Source organism: Penaeus monodon, unplaced genomic scaffold (genome assembly GCF_015228065.2).
Source record: "Penaeus monodon isolate SGIC_2016 unplaced genomic scaffold, NSTDA_Pmon_1 PmonScaffold_5348, whole genome shotgun sequence".
Lineage (NCBI taxonomy): Eukaryota > Metazoa > Arthropoda > Malacostraca > Decapoda > Penaeidae > Penaeus > Penaeus monodon.
Genome location: NW_023660272.1, coordinates 1 through 19,594, shown reverse-complemented (window position 1 = coordinate 19,594; position 19,594 = coordinate 1). Strand labels below are relative to the sequence as shown.

The 19,594-nt window shown below is 37.8% G+C and overlaps 5 non-coding genes and 1 pseudogene across 5 annotated transcripts; 2 read left to right on the top strand and 4 right to left on the bottom strand.

The window, feature by feature from the left end:
- Positions 1 to 8,092: 8,092 nt before the first annotated feature.
- On the bottom strand, positions 8,093 to 8,262 carry LOC119571152. The gene has a single exon (XR_005228526.1). It is a non-coding gene; the product is annotated as a U1 spliceosomal RNA (small nuclear RNA).
- A 2,261-nt stretch (positions 8,263 to 10,523) lies between these two features.
- LOC119571154 lies at positions 10,524 to 10,727 on the bottom strand. Its single transcript, XR_005228528.1, has one exon. It is a non-coding gene; the product is annotated as a small nucleolar RNA U3 (small nucleolar RNA).
- Positions 10,728 to 11,387: 660 nt separating this feature from the next.
- Positions 11,388 to 11,497, top strand: LOC119571156 (annotated as a pseudogene).
- A 5,705-nt stretch (positions 11,498 to 17,202) lies between these two features.
- LOC119571153 lies at positions 17,203 to 17,408 on the bottom strand. The gene has a single exon (XR_005228527.1). It is a non-coding gene; the product is annotated as a small nucleolar RNA U3 (small nucleolar RNA).
- Positions 17,409 to 17,956: 548 nt separating this feature from the next.
- Positions 17,957 to 18,074, top strand: LOC119571155. The gene has a single exon (XR_005228529.1). It is a non-coding gene; the product is annotated as a U5 spliceosomal RNA (small nuclear RNA).
- A 703-nt stretch (positions 18,075 to 18,777) lies between these two features.
- LOC119571158 lies at positions 18,778 to 18,940 on the bottom strand. Its single transcript, XR_005228530.1, has one exon. It is a non-coding gene; the product is annotated as a U1 spliceosomal RNA (small nuclear RNA).
- Between the last annotated feature and the right edge of the window lie 654 nt (positions 18,941 to 19,594).

The window sequence follows — 19,594 nt, the reverse complement described above, 5'->3', positions numbered from 1 at the left end:
GTGGGATACAGCCCAAGGAAAATCAGAAGGGGGGGTGGTGTTGGCTCGACTCAGGGTGAATGCCACTAAAAATAACACACCTCACTCCCTACATGAAAAAAGATTCCCCCCACAATGTCACCTCTGGAACTTTACCCTTATCTTCACCACATATTTATAGTCTGCAACAAATACATAATACAAAGGCAAAAAATAAAAATTATTTCCAAAAAAAAATAAAGATTTTACATTACCAAATATATTATCAGATGACGAAAATATCATCAGAAAAGTAATCACTTTTTTAAGGGAGACAAAACTTTATGCCCTTATATAGTTTGATAAAATAAATAGGATCCATTGGCTAATAACCTTGGCCACATGCCGCTGGTTGATAGCCAAGAAATCCAACAAAGAAAGAAGAAAGAAAAGCCACGGACATGTATTGAGCTTGAGGTCCCTTTTTAAAGATGCACTTCCTATTGGGGCAAGTTTTTTCGAAAATTTCTATATCTTTCTACGGGCACTTAGGACTGGACCTATGTTGTGCTGAATGCTTGCGTTTTGTGCTTGTTTTGCCGCTTAGGGTAATAAGTTATACAGCGAAACGGAAGGGAAGGCTTGTAGAAAAAAACATAGTTTTTATGCAAACACAATTATACCTGCTGAAAACTCTTGAGAAATGCATATTAATAAAACGCCAACAGCATCTGGTGTTTCCCAAGCGGTCCCCATCAAGTACTCACCAGACCCAAACGTTGTTTCAGTTCGCTGATCGCCGAAAAACCGTTTTCATCGTGGTTTGATCGTTGTCGTAAACTTAAACATTAACCAGCTTTACGTCAGTGATCACAGATTTTTCATACATAATATAATTTATCTTTTGTTGTTGCATCAAACTTCATTAAAATGCATTCCAGTCTAATCACTGGGATTGCTCCACAGTGCATCAATCATCCCTGTTGGAGTACAGACAATTGTCACCACTTTAAAGCACCTGTCGTGAGCCCATTACTCTTTTTTGAGCTGTGCAACTATGTAAAAGAAAATGCACGATATACAAGTAATATATAAGATATTGAGTAAAATGATCTTTAATACGGTTTTTAAAATCTGTGTTCACATGCAATCATATTTCGGGCATTCTTGCTGTTATCGTATTGTTTTATGTTTGGTATTATCAGTCTTCAAAATATCAGTATTCGTAAAATGGTTATTACTAGTAATTTTATCATCATTATCACCATCTTTATCAATCCTTTTAGAATGTTATAACTAAAATCAACATCATCATTGCTTACTCTTTACATACCATTTGCAAAATTTTAAGCCATGGGATCAGTCACATCAATGAGATTCATACTAAAAATCAACCAGTCAACACTTAAGGGAGTAAATCCATAATGGTTAATGATTTACCAAATTCTGCTAGACTTTATCACTCTTTTGTGCCATAATACTCCTATAAAGAATTAAAGGTTTGCAACTATTACTCAAACACTTGGGGAAAGGCAAAAAAGACATTTTTACATTATATATATATATACAAAAATATACTTTGTATAACAATCCAATTAATGAAACTACAGCCGCTTTTTTTAAAAAATTTTTTTTGCTGTCCTGGATATTGATATTATCTTTATTTCTATCATTTTTTCCACTGTTCTTTTGCAGATATCAGTACTTGTATTATTACTATTATATTCATGCGATTACTACTAAATTCGTTCTATCCTTCTCCCTCTTTGCAACGGTAAATTTGCTTTTACTGTTTTGCTGTTGACTGAAGCATAATTTTCATTGAGTTCTTTAGGCAAATATGTATGGCATATATAGCATATATAATAAAAATGCCAAAAGTATTCGAATGTATGGGTGACATAAAATAACTATCTACACTGTTGACTTTTTCTCCCTTTTGTTGGAAATTTCTTTACTCTCCATGCAGTACCACATGATCACTAAGGCAAGCAAATCTAATTTAGGGTCACTATTCATTTATGCAAACTGGAACATGCGATGATTACTCATGATGATTCTCTTTTCCGTAAATAAATCTCAGTCATGCTTCTAGAGATATATGATAAAGATCAACTAATCACAGGAATGGTGATTTGGGATTCAAATCCTGTTTGCAATTGTAACTTTAACAATTCTCTAGTCATATTTTTCTCTTTTCATCACCGATTCCTACATAATAAGCGATATAAAACAAATTTCTAATCAGTGTTGCCAACGTAGGTCCAGAATTTTCACTGTGACCTGAGTTTCTGTGTTTGTTAATAGAAATCCATAAATCTAGTATTTTTTACCTCAATTAATCTAGTATGTATTTTTTTTTACTAAGTATGTTGACCATCAACTCGTAACACAGACACGTCTATTAGCACGGTGCATTCGTTCAGTGCATCAGTCGCATCCTAGCTGTTTTTCTACTAGAGCCTTTCGCATAGCCACTCTTAACTTGCCTCACACAAGAGGGAAAAATAACTTTGCGGATAGGAACCATTGTGGATGGAGAGTCGAGAATACCCGCACGAAAAAAAGGCTAAACCACTGCTAAAAACAAATGTTCTTAATTTGTCATGATCTTTAACTACATATAAGTGGGCGAATAACTTCTTTATCGGGTAGTAGTATCATTTTACCAAGAGACAGTTGATATTACCATAAGTGCTATATTTCTTTTGTCGAAAATTAATTCACTAAGTATCATAGTACTGCCTAGGGTAATCATATCACATGATACTACATTTTGTTCAAAATTATGATCAATAAATTATTTCCAGTATCTGTGAATGATGCTAATGTATGATTTATATTTACATTTCAGTATCGTTATTATACATTATCATGACAACAACGACTATGTTAATGACACAGTAAGTATCCTAATCTAATAACACTACAACGATGATGAGAAATAATATATTGAAAATGCTTGGAATTAACCATAACGAAACAAATAGAACAAAAAAAATAATAGAAGAACAATAGCGGCAAAGATGTTTTTATGAAAGCACTCAAAGTTAGATTCAAATAATAATCGGTATTTTGCTTATGGTTAGCTATATCGTTTTCTCTGTGCAGAGATGCAGTAGAATGAGTATCACATTAAAAATCATATTAAATATCATATTACTCAATCTGAATCATTACATGTACATCTTGTATTCTTTACAAGGTTGCACAGCCCAATAATTAGTAAAAGCTAAAGCAGGTGGAAAAACTGGTGACCATAATTAGGAATTGCGAATGCTCCCGATAGTGGTCGATTGTGACGGATGTTACATATGAAAGATCTCAATGTTATGATTGGAATGTCATTGTCATGAAGTTTGATGAAAACTAAAAATAACATTATATGCGGAGTTTATTATAAAAAGACGAAGCACGACAGAAAAGTGCTAAACGTTTATCATTTACTTTGCCAACGATCATAACACGTTGAAAGCACCGCTTCTCGTCCGATTCAGCGAAGTTAAGCAAACGTTGGTATGGTCAGTACTGGATGGTGAACCGACTAGGGAACACCAGACTGCTGTGGCATTTATTACATATGCTAGTAGTGAGCACTACTCGGAATGGGTGACCACTTGAAACACAATGTTATCTTCATTTTACTTTTTTTCAAGACGCTCTTAACTCTTCATTTCTTGGTACTAGTATGATATGTCACCAAAGCGGCGTTTACAGAGGCCATCTTAGTTCTGATTAATTAACTCATGGTAGGCGGGTTCATTTATAGAAACAGATTCTTATTTTTATCATGTAGGACGGGTAGTGACTTATTAAAACAGATTTATTTCTTTTTTCCGGATGGGTAGTAGAAACAATACATCATATTTACGGGATAATCACTATGAGAAGCACACAGTATAACGCCGGTCTAATATCCGAGCAAGATAAACAGATTAGAAACATATGGAAAATATCAAAAAAGAAGAACAAGAAAAAAAAAACATGCAAACAGGGAAACTACATATTAAGATAAGTGAAAAACAGCTCGAAAACATGGTCCACGACCTGAACGTAATAATCTCTTCATCCCTATCGGCAACTGTTAGCTATACTTATCATGATCATAGATATCTTAATTTTGCTATCATTAATATATTTCTGGGTCACAAGCTATTGGTTTTCATCTCATTATTGGTTACTAATTCTCATTAGTCGTTTAGGATTACAGTCATAACCAGTATTATGCAACAAACACTTTATTATAAACTTTTTAAAAATTATCATCAATATTGTCAGTACCATAACAATAATGCTTTGAAAGCAACAAGTATACATGTTTAAAGGACTGATAATAATAGTGATAAATGATAAAATTATATACTAGGAAGACGTATACCAATACAATTACAAATATTGATAATACAACAAAAGAAAGAGACAACAGTAATAGCAGAAGTATATGAAAGCACTCAAGATTCAATATAATCTGAATTTTCTGTTTATATTATGATAATATTAACGTTTCCTACGAAACCCAATAACGATGTGAAAGTAGTTGGGGATGCGTGTGTACACATATTTATTATTCAATATATTATGTATTACTTGATACCCTGGCATTCTTTACAGAATGCAAAAAAAAAAAAAAAAAATAGGAAGCAAGCTCTTAATAAAGGTGCTTAAAAGTTGTGTGACATGAGTCAAATGCCTATACTCCAATAGTGGTGATTAATGGCATGATGACTAGAATAGGTCATTTGTAATGATGTTTGTGCAAAAACAAAGGATAACATTAAGTAAATATCATTAGAAATCAGTGAGTATTGATTTAAAGCGGTAATGCTTAAAACAACACACGCCAACGATCATACCACGTTGAAAGCACGCTTCTCGTCCGATCAGCGAAGTTAAGCACACGTTTGGGTCTGGTCAGTACTTTGATGGGGGACGCCTGGGAACATACCAGATGCTGTGGAACTATTATAAAACTAAAATATGCTAAGCCTTTCATTCTATTTAAGCAACTTTCTACATTTATATAAACAAAATACAATTGAATTATACTTCGTCCATGGAAATTAGAGTAAAATCATCGACCGCGGAGCGAAGAAAAGAATAGAATTCATAGATGTAACAAAAGCAAATGCAATTCTCGATTCTAAACTTTTAGTAAGTTTTCTGATACGAATATATAATATATATAATATATCACAATTAAATTTTAGCAAATATATTGGCATCAGGTTGAAGAATTGGTTCTGTAGATCGTTGATTTCAGAAAACACATTTATTTCACTTGCGTTAGATGAATGTTGAAATCAATGTTTATATTACTGGATAAACCGTCACCAAGAGAAGCACACAGCACAAAATTAGTATCTCCCGCGCCAGACAAAGCAGATCTAGAAAGCATATGATATTTCTAAACAAAAAACTTACACAATAGGAAACTAAATATTAAGGACCCAGCGGGGCACAAAGAAAGAGCTGACCTAGTTAGAATGCCTGCTACTCCGCAGTGACGATTGTTACATGAGCTTGAACGTCATTGTTAATGAAGTTTGATGCAACAACAAAAGACACATGTTTTATGAAAAGTCAATGAACAACTGAAATAAAAAACTGGTTAAGTTAAATATATAATCGCCAAACGACTTACACGTTGAAAGCACCCGCTTCTCGTCGATAGCGAAAGTTAAGCAACGTTGAGATCGTCAGACATGGATGGGTGACCGCCTGGGAACACCAGTTGCTGTTGGTATTTTAATTGTATACAATTATTGTATATTATTTCAATACAATTTATAGCAACTTTTCTTAGATTTGTATAGAGCGATCATTGATATTTTACTTTAGTCAATAGCAAAATAGTGAAAAGTTACGAAAGAGGAGAAGGATAACAGAAAAGTGATAGTATGAATTCATAGAGGTAACTAAAGTAATGCAATTCTATTTTACTTAAATTCTCATAATAAAAACATTGTTTTCGAAGACAAAAAAATGAAGCTGTAACAAGGATATTAAGTGTATTCAGTAACAATATATAGTAATGATATATACAAAAGAACAATAAGAATATGATCGTAATAAAGATAGTCTAAAAAAAAAGAGCTTGTGGTTCGGTCTTCCAGGGCGAAAAAAATAAAAAATGACGGAACGTCGTCTGCGTTATCTTATGAATGACAATTGAAATGTCTGTCACTGCATAAATATACAAATGCTAATGCATTCGCCACGATAGTAAGCATTTGGTTGGAAAATACCACCGCTTCTTTTTCGTAGAAAATCCAATAAATTATATTAAGGTTAACAAGCACAAACACAAGCATTACAAAACAACATAGGGCCAGTCTCGCGCTAGATAAATATAAAGAATTATAGATGAAAATATCCAAACAAAATTGCGCAACACGAAATTGAACAGTAAGGTAGTGACAGATAGAAGCTCGAAAATGTCTATAGGAGGAACCAACAATTTCCCTATTTTACTTGTTTGCTCATTAATTCTCATTATGGTTACACATTACCGTAATTACTGATATCCCATTAAGCTGGCCATTATCACGATTATTAAGTACTTTTCATTTAATTTTAATCTAATAATAATTTACTGATTAACGACATTTTGGTAGGATTACAATTTCTAAATTTTCTTAAAGAAATATCATCAATAATATAACAGTATCATGACATGGTCCAACAGACCAGATAAAGCAAATGTTAGAATGTAATGAAAATATTCTATGCAAAAAAAACTCCACACTAGGCAACTACATAATAAGAGAAGTGACAGATATAAAGCTTAATAAACCTGTCCACGACACTGAGGACACAATAATCTACGTCTTCCCATCCGTGATTTGTTTGGTATAGTTATCATTAAGATCATCGTTATCGTAATTACGATATGATTAAGAAGGCCATGATAACCATTATTAACATTTTTGCTTCCATGATCACTATCACTAGTTTTATCTATGTTTTATTTATAATTATCATTAACTAATGGTAGGATTACCAATTAGATTATTATCAGTATTGCTTATAACTTATCATCAATAATATTATCACCAGTATCTCGATATCATTATGATTTACATTCATCATTTTTAGTTAAGAGATGGGCAGTATCGTGTAAACAGATATCGATCGATGTTTTGTATGGTACCTGTATCCTTAGCGATTCACTATTCTGCATCGTTTATCGGGATCGCTTGGGTGTTGTTCTCAAATGTAACCGAAAAAAAAAAAAATGGTACATCGATACATTTACATGGCAATTTTTTAAAGACCGTTCTTTGTATATATCTAGATATATATATATAATAATATATATATATAATATAAGATATAAATATATATCTATAATATATAGATATATCTATATATTATATGTATATATAGATTATATATGTATATATATATATATATATATATATCATATGTATTATATATAATGTTATATATTATATATAATGTAATATAATATATATATATATAGATGTCTAAGATATTTATACTATTACAGCTGCATTGTTCACATTCTATTTTTCATTGAATGGCAATCAAAGCATTGCCTTCCAAAATACCCATATGTGCCCCAAAAAACCTGCATATATTGACGATTACTAAAAAATAAATTGTTTAATGCTAGTATCGAATACGACCAGGCTAATGAATGAAATTTTCTGGTATTTTCAATATTTTAAATCGTTACGAAATACATATATATATATCCTCGACAAGTTATAGGTAAAAAATTTCCAAGGGCTGGTTGTACAAATTAACCAAATATATAGAAGTAAAAGAGATGACTAGGTTAGCCTGCCGACCCGTGAGTTCGCTCATTCGAAGCGAATGTGACTGCCGTGCCAGGGCAGCGCGAACCACCGATGGCGCGGGCCTCCCTTACCGACCTGTCCTCCTTTCCTCCTCCGGTAAGCTATTGCCCCCAACTGTACACCCTGCACATGTTAGGGTAACCCAACTCTTTTCGCTCTTACTAAATCATCTTTCGATCCCACTTATCCTTCCCCTCTCCCATCTTGTTTCCTCCCCGTTAACGGCTCTTTCTTTTAACTTTACTACTACGAACTAGACTAGGTGGACAAGTGGGATCTAATACACTTTTCGTAAAAATTAAAGGTTTATAAGGGGGTATATAGCGCGAACGGAGTCCCCGGCTTACAAAAATTGCCGACACTCGACTTAACCCCATTTGGGTTATCGCAAGGGTCAGGCGACAACCGGAGTGCAATGATGAGCCTCGCTTAGGAGAACCGCCTTCGTGATCACGGTATCTCCTGGGCCAGGTTAAAGTATGGCTAAAACTACCCACCCCGCAGACCACCATCGCTCACACTCAAGAACCTCACACCATCTACAATACTTTATACAGATACAAATTTACCCTTTGCTTTTCTAAGAAACTCCAAGTGAATGACACAAGTACATTTCAAAACTAAGTTAGAAACAAAAACGTTCACATGCAAGTGCATTATATGTGAAAAAACTATCCTGTACATATCGTAAGGTGAATAAAAGCTCTCGCGCAGTAATTAGATCATTCTATATGACATTACCAAGTCGCGTTTTTTTCAATGTTCGTACGAATATGATGGTGCGTACACACACACACATATACACATTAATCCATAAATACCGATGGAAGATACATGTCGCATACATGTAATATTCAGACGATTTAAATGGACACGCGGATATATGCTATTCAGATCTATAATATAATTTATTACGTAACATAATATCACTTGGAAGGTATAGTCTAATGTTAGACTATAACTATTTTAGATAGGATTACCAATTTTCTGAATTATGGTCAAGTGCTATGGCCTGCTCAACGTAGCCGCGGGATCAGCCCGGTATTTCAGTACCTGGGATGTCCATCCCTCAGGGAAAAATATTCCAATTTTATTAAATTCAAATTATAAAATTTGCAGGATACCAACGTCCCTCGTAAATAAGGAGTAGTGACGCTTTACGGCATTCCTAACACTGTTGTCGGAAACGACAAAGTAATACAGTAATTCCAAAACTGATCCTATTCCTCCAACGGGGAGTTGTAAATATAAAACTGTTGGGTTTCCATTATGTCTGGTGATTATTTCGTCAAAAAGAAATAGTGTAATAAAGGGTTTCCTACTACATCCGGATTAATTCTACTCCTAATCAAAATATAAACTAATTCATCATAGAACTGTGCCACGGTATATTATCTATAATATTACTATCATTATCAAATTATGTGTCTGTAAATAAAACATCTTTTGTTACTCGTGCCACCTTGACTCATCATCTGTACAGTGGCATATCAAGTGCAAGATAGAAAAAACACATTTTAAAAACATGTTTATAAAGAAATGAAAATACAGGGCTTGAACCACTTGTCCACAGATACACCAAGAACCTAGATCTACAATAGCTTTATAGATAGAATGACATTGGTAATTGTTTTCATTCTTTGAAGAGGATATGAACTAATTGAAAAATTTATATGCATTCTAAAGATGACATTAGTACTTTTAAAAATAGCTATATCAAAAATGCTCCACAAAAGAGTGACGCTTTCCAGATTGCTACTCGCCCATTGCGATCGTGTGAATTAATGCAATTCAATTTAGACAATATGTGTAAAAATATTGTGGAGTAACCCCCCCCCCCTAAAACACATGAATTAAACGGATTTCTGTGGAGAACTGGAGATTTACTAGGGTCTTCCCTTACCTCCGCCAGGAATCGGAGGCTATTGCAGTACATCAATGGTGATCTACATACTGTCCTAGGAGCCTATTAACATGAAATTTATGAAATAGTTGATATGTAAACAAAATGTTAGTATAATGAAAAAATTTGGAGTGTGTGAAAGACTTCCCTACTCCATGAGACATTCTAAGCCTCCACAAACCTTCAAGTGCATAAGATGAGAGTAATGAGTATGGATTTTTTAAATAGAAATAGAATACCCTCCATACGAAGGACTCAAACATGCGTATTACTCAGAGAACCAACACCACTAGATCACACGATCACTAAACAGAATCATCAAGCATTGATATGCTATGATTGTCAACATGTCAAATTGAACATTGACAAGTTTCCGATTTATATAATTATCTCTGCCTGGATTGGCAGTTTATAGTTAATTCCATACTATTTTGTAATGTTCTATAATCTGTTTACCACATTATTACGTCTACTTCCAGGAAGCATGGTATATATATTCGGTCCGTTGTTAAGCACGATCCGACTAATCCAGACTTTCGCGTGACTGCTGCTACCGAGTCACATATTTACATGAAGTAAAAGGGGTTTACAGAACTCAAAGAGGTAATTAACAACTGCAATTAGGTAATACATTACAATAACACTGTAGTGACAATGGCATTACTGATAACAAGGCATCAAGAGTAACAAAACATTAACAGAAATTTGCTTAAAACACTCAAGTCAGTTCTTGGATTTGAAATCCACGATGCAGAAAGCTTACACCTTTTTATAATAAGAGTTTTTCCTCCTGTTAGGAGTGTCAAAAGTTCAAGAACACTCTTGGATATTGATGTTCAACACGTCAGCTGTGTGATCTTCTCTCAACATCGGTAAACGAGTCAGAACCGGTCATCAAAATCTTCAAAGCACAAAACGCTTGAGAGCCGCTTCCCGCTCAGAGGATACACTAACAGTCCTCAATCGTGGTTGAAACATATTCCGAGAAGCTCGGCGAGAAACCGCAATCGCACTATAGAGTGATCCTTATAAAGTATGATCATGCTTTCATAATCTACATTCATTCACACACTACATTTTTACTGAGGTTCTTTGTTCTAATTACAACGGGTTTGTAAGTTTCGTATGTTGATGTATAATGAGTAAATATGTGGACCGTAGTTGCCCATTTTAAAATAATTACATTTAATCTACACCTATTTGATCAAATGGTTATACAGTAAAGTATAGTGGGGAAAAACTAATGCATAACTATACATAGTGTAAAACAAGACATGCATATCAAATAACGTTACACAGGAATAAACTAAACTATATGAATATGAATGCGTTATTCATATTGTCTATCCACTGTATCTCCAATGAAAATTATTTGCACATTTTCTAGTACTACAAGATAATCTAATACGAGAATTAAAAGGGTTCGTGTATCTTTCAAAAACGTATTCGATGATTGCATGATTAGGAAAATATTCCTCGTCATAAGCGATCTTCAATTTCTTTTGGTTAAGTGCAGTTATGTTCAAACTACATGGCTTATAGATTTGGTTAACGTAAATATCACTAACACATTTATTTATGCGTGCTAATCCTTATAAGTAAAATGATAGCGATTATTCAAGATACGTCCTTTCTGCCCTTATACAACTCGCTTACGAATCCTCAGTTAACCTTTGTTGGTAAATTCGGTTAACATTTAATTGTAACTCTGGTTTTCCCTTCAAAACGCATAACTCTTTCGCCTTTACTAAGATTCCGTGGAGGGGAACAACTCAATGAGTCTACTCAATTTTCTATAGCCCACTTGGTGGGTTCAAACTCAACTGAACAAATATATAATGATTAAATAAAAAATATATTATAGTAAGGAGAATGTCTTGACTATATCAATATTTTGGTTTTTCAATTATTTTTGGTAATAGGAGTTAACCCTTCATCCTCGGCTAAAACATGAATGTTTTTCCATAGAAAGTTATACATCATTCCCATCAAAAACGCCAACAGTGGGTTCGACGCTAAATCACCTTAAAGTTAATATATTTTTACACAATTCGATGTCTAAGCTTACACTTCATCCTAATTTGCATTTACTGTGCGTCGAAAAGGATTATCTTTATATAGAAATAAAATAAAGTGTAACATTAGCTATGGCTTCAAAAAGTGATTATGTGTTGCGAGGTGTGTGAGCTGCGCGCGCGCGTGCGTGTGTATGTGTGCCTGCGGCGTGCGACGGTGGGTGTATGGGGCTGTGCCTGTGCGTGTTCGTGTGTATGTGTTACATACAAGAACACGGTAGTGGTTTTCTACCTACATATTACATGTCTGATCTACTCTGAGATAACTCCAACCATATATATGTTGTGAACATACACATTTCATTAATCAAATATATGTAATGATAGCATAATCCCACCTGCGAGAAAACCGTTTCATCAGTACGTAAAAGCATAGAAACGAATGACAACCAAAAGTGTACTACACCATATGTCCACCTACTATATTAGCGGAAACTGCGTATTAGGGAAATCAGTAATTTGTAATAAAAATAACTGGTATATTTGTGTTCGAATATTTTTGATGAAATTAAAAGCCCTTAAGTGAGAAAAACATGCACAATAAGAATAATAGCCAAATGTTGATTACTGAAGCTAGTCTTCATAAAAGTAAACAACATTAAACTCAATGTCGCCAGGAAAATACTGTGACCTATTTGATTTATTGTATTTATGTGTATTGGTAGTAACTTTATTATTGCTACGCAGTGGGTCTTTCGGGAAGACTGTGCGAAACATGTGTTAACATGAAAGAACATGGGCAAACAGGACGCAAGCTGGCTGTGAGCGGAGAACAAGACAGGAGACGAGTTGGGTGCTCCACTGCGAGACCTGTGTGTGCCCTTGTGACCTGATATCGATATAATCTTTGTGTTGCCCTGTTATAAGCAGTATCGTGCAGTTGTGACACGCTGGTTTCCCCTGTATGTGCCTATAGAAAAGTGTACGGTAAATAAACTTGGTAAATAAGGAAAGACTGTCATTTTTGTTTACTTCGTGCCCTGCCTCGACACTGGCGTTTCCTCTCCTGGTGTCTGGGGACGCTGTGGTTGTTAGGTCCTCTTGGAGCTGTTCAGTGTTCACGACCCTCCTGTATATAACACGCCGTCTGCCTAGCCTGCTTTGTGTTGTGGCCAGAGGGACGAGGCGGGCCCGGCGTTAACAAACTGGTGTCGGAGTGGGATGGTGATATTTGATCAGTGACGCGCCGATTTATCATGTGTCCAAAGGATGGCGGCAGCCATGAGCGAGAGGAGGCTATTGAACTGAGGCAGGCACGAGTGAGGGAAGCCGAGCAGATGACCGATCACTGCCATGCTGGCGGTATGAGGGAGGAAATGGCACCAAGGCAGAAAGAGCAGCCAGAGGGCACAGCCGAGCAGAGCCAATCTCGTCGAGATGCCAGGCAAGGGAAGGCAGAGGACAGGTTCTGCCAACTTGTTGAGGTGGCTACAGAGCAACTTTCATCTGTGAAGATGGAACTCAGCATTACACCGACAAGCCTGCAACAGTGCGTGAAGATGAGAACGATGGATGGAGGTGCAGACATGAAGGCGAGGTTCGGGCCTGAGGAGGAAGTGAAGGAGAGGAGGCGGCGTCACGATTGTAGTAACGTGCAAGAGAGAAGGCAGACGAGGTTTGGCAACAGATCAGATGCCAGAGTGTCAGGTTACTGGGGTCTGCCTTGGGGTCCTGGCAGGAAAACCCCAGGCCTCGCAGCGTCGGTCGGAGCCAGGTGGTCGCCTTGCAAAAGGGCTGGGGACCCATCGGAACCGCTCCCTTGGATATAGGTGGCGGCCAAAATCGGACCGGTCAACACGCCTCGTTTTCGCCTCCCCTCACCCCCTTCCCTCCCCCCCGGGGGGGGGGAGCGTCGTTAGTTAACGGCACGCGTTTCTCCACCCCGCAGCCCCTCGGGCCTCCAGACATTCTGTGAAGAGTAGCTAGTTGAGTACGACGGGAAGGTGTGCCTGGGAGGCATATGTCGCCCAATTTGAAATATGGCATCTGCCAGGGCTGGAGCCAGGAAGAGAAAGGCCCTACCGGGTAACGAGCGCTAAGGGGCCCCGCGGGGAATAGTGTTGGGGGCATCTGCCGCATCAAAAAAGCTTACACCAGCGTGGCGGAGGCTTTGAAACGCCGTTCGGGCACCACCACAAGGCCAGGAATATCGGGCCCACTTGAAGAAGCGGACTCGTGAGCATGCGCGGACCCACTGTTCCCTAGCTGGCGCAGGATGGGAGGCGCTGGTAAGGAGGTGTACCTGCGGTGCGGAAGATATGATCGTGGTCCGGCCCGCGATTTCTTGTGACGCTTTGCAGCGACCAGCCGCTGCAAATATCCATTGAGAGGCACACCTGAAGGACTGCAGGGTGGCGCTGGCAAGGGCCTTGGAGTTCGAGCCTCCTGAAGGCAACCAGTGGCTAGGGCCAGGCTCAGCCCCGCCGGACCTCCGGGGCCGGAAGGCTAAAGTGGAGGAAGGTTAGCACTTGAGGAAGGTGAGCCCTAGCACTTTCAAGGCTGTGTTGGGGCTGCAGGAGGAAGGGCACAGACGTAGTCAGTGTCAGGGGAGCGGAGAACACGTCCTTTAAACTGGACGGATTCTGATGCCTTCCAGCAGTGCTGCAAGGGCAGGACTTGGTAGGTTGGTCACCATCGAGTGAATGTCCTAAGCTAAGGAAGTGGTACAGGCGGAAAACTCGGACAGGCGGAGAAGGGGCGAAACCAGGCCGTCCTCGGTTTCCGGGCCCCGACTTGGGTAGCTGCTGTCGACCCAGCACGATTGCAGGTGGAGGGCTCAATAGATGGAAGCCATGCCGCCTGACAGTGGACACGGGGCTCGAGAAGACCCTAGTGCGGCCTGATATGTTGGCACTATGCGGAACTTCAGAAGCACCACAGAGACTGTGTGCTGTTCCACGGGGATTGTGTGCAGCTCAAGGGGCCAGTGGAGCTCGTAATTGGCTGCCGCGGGCAAGCACGGTTGCAGCGGCTGGCGGTGTATGTGGCGATCTCCCCCCCCCCTCCCCCCCCCGGACGAGCACTGCCTGCTGGGCCTTGATACCTGACGCAGATAAGCGTGTGTCGACCTTGGATGGAAGCTGGTGAGAGGTGCACGGTGAAGGATGTGCCCTTGCTTCCAGAGGTGGCGTCTGTGCCAGAGGTGCTATGGTGAGCGACGCACCTTTCCCCCGGACAGAGTCTATAATCCGGTTGTCGACTGTCAAGAGTGAGCGTGGAGTAGAGGGCCTAGTGGAGCCCATCAAAACCTGAGTGGATGAGGGCGTAGCGGTTGAGGTGGAGCCTGTTGGACCAGGGGAGGGGTTAGTTACGTTTAGTAGCTACTTCTCTGATAAGGACCTGAAGGTGGCCAGCTGGTGCAAAGCTGGGCACTTGTGAGTAAGTGGAAGCGTCCAGAAAGAGTCGTCTGTTGAGCGAGGAGTTGGTTGGTGTGGGGGCGTTGCCTGACTTCCTCGAGACTTGGCAGCACCGCTGTGGCGTTACATGGGCCCGGAAGCCTATCCTGGGGCCATGGTGAAAAGAAGATGACGCGTTAAGCCCAAGTAGCGCGATGAGACGTGGCAGACGCTGACGAGATGGGGACGAGATTTGGACGGTAGGAGGGCGATGCAGCAGACGTCAATGGTGAACATCAGCCAGTCTTGGGGCAGAAGATATCCTCTGGGTGCAATGCCAATCTAACCGCCGCCCATCCTCCTCCAGAGCGACTCAATGAGCGAGCGAAGAAAGCCCGCTGGAGAAAAGAGTTTGGTGTCTGAGAACTGATTTTATTTAAATTTTCTGTAGTTTTGTTTTCAGGTTTAGGATGTCAGAAGCAGACGGGTCGTCTGCTTGATAGGGTGGGGATAGTGCTACGCCTGTGGGTCTTCGGAGACTGTGCGAAACCTGTGTTAACATGAAAGGAAACCTGGCAACCTGACGAAGCGGGCTGTGGCGGAGGAACAAGTCAAAGAGACGGAGTGGGTGCTTCTCCTGTGAAAGACCTCGTGATGTGCCCTTGTGACCTGATATAACTTTGTGTTGCCTGTTATAAGCAGTATCGTGCAGTGTGACATGCTGGTTTCCTGTATTGGCCTATAGACCAAGTGTACGGTAAATAACTTGTGTAAATAAAGGAAAGATGTCATTGTGTTTAATTCGTGCCCTGCTCGCATTGGCGTTTCTGATCCTGGTGTTCTGGGACGCTGTGGTGTTCGGTGCCTCTTGGAGCTGTTCATGTTCACGACCCTGTGGGATTAGCACGGCCGTGCTGCCTAGCCTCTACTTGTGTTGGTGGCAGAGAGGACGAGGCGGTCGGCGAACATGATGAGTCTATTATTATTGCTTGTAAGGTTTTAGCACACAAAGGAGTCTCTTAGCAGACCCTGCGGCCTGACTGATTTCACCTTTGCTTGAATTTGCGGAAAGGGTTTTCTTACTAATGCTATGAATATCGACGGGTGTTAGTTTAGTATATAGACATTATGATTATGTTACTGATCTTGTTACGGAAAACAATATAAAATATTTTCGAAAAACAGGGAAAGGGGTAAACAGACGAGATAGGGAGTACTTGCAATGCTCATTAGTGACTTGTAACAAGTGTAGCCTTCTATGTGTAAAAAAATAATAAATAATAAAAATATAAATAAAATAAAGTAAACTCACAGTGAGCATGGCAGTATCTCCATGCCATGCCCCATCGGTTTTGGGTTAAGTAAAGAACATTACATTTTTCCAAAAAATATTATGATACTTACACCAATGAAGTCAAATTCTTTTCACTACCCAATTCTTTCGTAATTGTATATATAGTGGATTTTTCTGTTTTGTACACTCCAATGGTTTCGAATATTCAGTAGCTAAATCGAAACAATCAATCATTTTATGCAGTTGGCATAATAATTTACCAGCATAAATAAGAATCGTCAGGCACAGTTTTCTCTTTGGGTCGGCAAGTTCTAAATGAAAGCAATGGGGATATATCAAACTGAAAATATGTAAAGAGATGCATACCATTCATTAATTTTGACTATACAGGTGGGTTTTCGAGGAATTACTTCCGCATAACGAAATGCAATAAGGGGAAGCGCGAACGTGGTTGTGGTTGCCATATATTACAGGAAGTAACAGAGGGGGTACAGAATTTACAGGTATCTACAAATTGCAGTAGTAATATAATATTCACAATAATAAAAGACGTGGCATGCATAATAATATCAACTGTAGATAAAGAAGTAATGGTATCAGTATGTAATAGTTCTGCTAGTAGCAAGTATCAGTGTCTATATTTATATTTACGAACAAATAGTTGTTTATTAATGAAATTTTCATGTAAACATTTAATACCAAATATTAGTGAAAATTGTTTACTTACATTTTCTGTTCAAGTTTCTTCTATAAGTGGCAAGCTCTCAGTTTTGTAATTATGTTCTTTTTTTCCTTTTTAGGAGTTTACTATACTTCCAGACTTGTGGATTGATATCCTCCTCTGAGCATCGGTAAACCGAGTCAGAACGGTCATCAAATCTCTCAAGCACAACACTTGACAGCCGCTTCCCGCTCAGAGGATTACACTAACAGTCCTCATCGTGGCTGAATATATTCCGAGAATCTCGGCGAGAAACCCGGCAATCGCACTATAGTAGTGGTCCTATAAAGTATGATCATGGTTTCGAGTTCGATGTTCATTCACAGACTACTTTTACTAACAACTTCGTTCTACTACACCGGTTTTTCACGCGATATGTTGGTACATGTATGATGCAATATGTGGGCATAGTTTGACCATTTCAAAACTAATAAGCCATAGAGGTGCAACTAAACTAAACCATATCTACTAGGAAAGCATATTTCTTCAGTGATATTTCCAACGAAATTTTAGGTGCATATATATATATTAACTACTCCTAGATGATTTTGTTTTTGAATCCAAAGATTCATGTAATCTTTAAAAAAATCGATGTTGATTGTTTATGATAGTAACGGTATTCATATGCGACGTTTCAATTTCAAGTGTTATATCTAATTAAGTTAAATCTGCCTGACAATTATACTTGGTTAATTTGAACATCATGATTACACATTTGCTTTTAAGTGTGCTAATCCTTGTAAGATAAATATCTATTTACTTCACGATAAACCTTTCTTGCTCTTATATTTATCGTTCTAGTATTCCCCAGCCTACCTTTGTTGGTTACTGGGTGACCATTTATACCTAACTCTGGTTTCCCTTCAAAACGCATAAATCTTTCGCCTTTTACTAAAGGTTTCCGTGGAGGGGAACAACTTAGTGTCTTATTCAATTTTATTCTATAGCCCACTTCGGTGGGTTCATTAAAATGATATGTTAAGACTATATACATTTGATCTAATGTATATAGTTCAAGGGGATTCAGTTTTCTAATAAACCTGTTAGAATGCCCATTCCATTTCAAGCTAGACCCTAAGAATTCATACACTTTCATTCTCATCTAAAACCCACATCTTGAAGTTTTAGGAAGTGTTAACATTATATTTCTGAAGGGAAAATAACATATTCTTGAACAAATAGTTACGCCTCAAATTGATACGCAAAATTAAGCAACTACTGATCAACAACATTTACATAAAAGGAAAAAAATCAAATGTTTTCTTATATATTAGTGGTAGTTATATGAAAAAAAAAACTAATAATAATAATATAATAATATAATAATAAAATAGTTGTCAATGTCTTCGATATTGTATTTTTTCTGCAACTGGTCATCTCCAATCGTTCAGTAACTGGATAGCTAATATAGGATTACAAGATCTGTATGTCCGGTATGTAAAGAATAATTACGAGAATAAATAATAGCCACTCGACAGTTTTCTTCTATTGAGTTGGTTTATCATATATATGTAATGGGATATATCAAACCATAAGCATTTAAGAGATGCTACGCCATTTAAGAATCTTTCTCTCGCCAACACTTAAGAGAGCTAGTTCTAATGTAATACTTTTGTATAACGATATGTAAAAAGGGGATAGCGGATATTTGTATAACGATATGTAAAAAGGGGGATAGCGCGAACGCAGTCCCCCACTAACAAAAATTGCGCACTCGAGTTAACCACATTTGGGTTAATCGCAAGGGTCAGCGCCACCGGAGTGCAATGGTGAGCCTCGCCTTGGGAAAACCGCCTTCATGATCACGGTATCTCCTGTGCCAGGTAAGTATGCTAATACAACCCACCCGCCGACCCACGCTCACACTTACGAGAACCCCACGCGCTCTATAACACCTAATACAAATATCAAATTGAACTTTCTTTGCGAAGATTCTACTAGTGAACTACACTTATGTTCATATTTATAAACTGTATTTGGGAACAAGATGTCAATGATCAACAATCCTTATTATTTCCTAAATTATAGTATATAAGCTTTTTTCCAGCTGTACTTCCGTTATGCTACTTTTATCATCTCCGTGACATTTTATGGCAATTTTCGTAGGTTGCTATATATATATATATATATATATATATATATATATATATATATATATAGTAATATATATGTATATATATATATATATATATATATATATATATATATATAATATATAATATAAACCCACATATGCACACTCACACATATCATCAAACCCTCGTAAATTATAATACAGATAGATACACATGTAGAAAATATTTGTAGAAATGTATATATAACATGATATAAATGCACACAGGGATATGCATTTTTCAATCTGGTTATATTACGTTAGACTAATATCAAATATCGCATATACTCCTTCCACTCCTCTCTCTCTCTCCTCTCTTCTATAATACATATAAATTACAAAATATTAATAATTAATTATATATAACAAATA